Raw genomic sequence first — 2,338 nt, forward strand, 5'->3', positions numbered from 1 at the left:
ACAGTCTGCTGGGTCTCTTATAGTGGACTATGTCTGTGGACAGAAATCCCAGCTCTGGAGCCTTCTCCCTCTGATTCTTTTCTTCTTCTTAAAAATTTTTTTAAAAATGTTTATTCATTTATTTTGAGAGAGAGAGAGAAAGAGCTTGAGCAGGGGAGGGGCAGAGAGAGGCAGGGAGAGCGAGAATCCCAAGCAGGCTCCACACTGTCAATGCAGAGCCCCATGCAGGGCTCAAACCCACGAACCATGAGATCACGACCTGAGCTGAAATCAAGAGTCTGACACTTAACTGACTGAGCTACCCAGGTGCCCTGATTCTTTTCTTCTTAATTCTGGGTTCAGTAAACCACTCCACCCTCCATCGTCTTTCCTCTTGGGGCCTAGGAATGGTCACAGCTCCTTGTTGTTACTAGACCTGGGGTCCTGCACTATCTTCTGTGGTTTCCCTGTACTCTGTCTTTATGTTTGTGAATAGCCCATTGTTAAACTTTCTCCCAGTTGCCCAATTTGAATGTATCATTCGTTTCCTGACATGACCTTGACTGATACAATATCTTATGGAATTACTGTCCCAAGAAACATACTTTGGGAACCTATGCTTCAACTTCAACCTTTCTCTTATGAGGGGGGCACAGTTGTAGGGTTCACTGTGTCCCAGAACAGTCTAGGAGAAGTCAGAACAGACTTCATAGAAACAGAGATTTGTGGGTTAAGAGTTGAATTATAGATAAGTTTAATTTAGTTGGAGAGAGAGTGTGCATGGCAATAGAGAGTGAAAACGTCAATTTGTGGACTAGACAATTATAAAATGCTTCTGCACATTTTATCTCATTTGATCCTCTCCGCAATCCTGTGAGGGAGGCAATTATCCTGTGTCACAGATGATCAAGGAGATGAGAAAATGAGCAAGGTGTGTTCAGGGATACAGGAGACATTTGTCTGATTAAAGTGGAGAGTTCTTGGTGAAAAGTAGGGAAGAATAAGGTTTCCGTGGGTCAGACAGGGCCAAATTATGTGTGATCCTGAGGGTGGAGGTGATGAATTGGATTTGATGCAAGAGGCTGCAGAGAGCTTTTGAAGAATTATTTAAAAATTTTTAATTTACTTTATAAATAATACATGTTCACAGTAGAATATTTAATAATATCAAGCGTAAAGAAAAAACAAATAAACATCACCCATAATTTTAGCATCAAGTGATACCCTGTTTTTGCTCTTAAGACTTGAGATCAATCAGTGTTCATAGTATTGTGCCCTGGTTTTTTCATCTGTCGCAGGATAATTCTTTGTTGGGGGAGAGGGTCGCCTGTGTATTATAAAATGTTTAACAACATTCCTGGCCCGCACCCACAAGATGCCAGTAGCACCTCCTTCTCCAAGCTGTGACAACCAAAAACGTCTTCCAGACATTGCTGAATGTCCGTTGGTAAGCAGAATCATTCCTGGTTGAGAATCTGTGGTCTAACTTGATATTGTGAACATTTCTCCCATATCATTAACAATCACTGAAAAATCCATGTGACAGAAATAGCATACTTTATTTACTCATGGCTTTTTTGGTTGGATGTTTAATCTATGTGTGTGTGTGTGTGTGCGCGCGCGCGTGTATTAGCATCATGAATAACACAGTGATGAGTATCCTTTCACATAAATCTTTGGTTGGATCTCTGCTTATCTCCTTAGGACCAATTCCTAGAGGTGTATTTCTGACTTAAAGGGCATGAACATTTCAGGGCTCCTGGTATATTTTTCTGAAAAAGTGCCTTCCAGAATAATTTCTACAAATATCTACATCTGCTAACCAGTGATGCATGAGTGTTCCCATTTTACCAACCTTCATAAGCACTGTTGGTATGTTTACAGGTTTAAAAAATGATATCCTGATCTTCTGATTTGTCCTTTTTGATCTATAGTGAAGTTTTCTCATGTGTTGCTTAGAAGTCTGTTTACTTCCTTTACTTAACTTGTAAATTGTTGAGTGTTTTAATCATTATGAGGGCAATGTTTAGAAGAACATCTGCTGGCCTATGTTTAGGGGGACTGTACTGATTTTAGCTTCTTTTTCTCAAGTGACTAGTTTTTCTAATTTTCAGCTCAGATTCTGTTTCTTGGCTGTCAGAAAGTCATTTTCTTCTTTGTGAAGAAAATCTAACTCTTTAACTTAAAAGAAGCATGGAAAGAAAGAAAGAAAATAAAAGGACTTGCAAATAGACTTTTCAATTTTCTTGTTTACAACCTCGAAGTCACCCTTTTTGTAGCTGAGTCGGCCAGTGTTTTCTCATTAGTATTATAAAATCGATTCTTATTCACTATTGTACTCTCCTGGGGATGTCAAACT

The 2,338-nt window shown here is 39.4% G+C and overlaps 1 long non-coding RNA gene across 1 annotated transcript in view; it reads left to right on the forward strand.

The window, feature by feature from the left end:
• LOC144229607 (uncharacterized) overlaps positions 1 to 2,338 on the forward strand; it is a 214,731-nt gene that overhangs the window by 48,218 nt on the left and 164,175 nt on the right. The gene's annotated exons all lie outside the window — the stretch shown is intronic.

The sequence above is a fragment of the Crocuta crocuta genome, unplaced genomic scaffold, assembly GCF_008692635.1.
Source record: "Crocuta crocuta isolate KB4526 unplaced genomic scaffold, BGI_CrCroc_1.0 scaffold657, whole genome shotgun sequence".
NCBI lineage: Eukaryota > Metazoa > Chordata > Mammalia > Carnivora > Hyaenidae > Crocuta > Crocuta crocuta.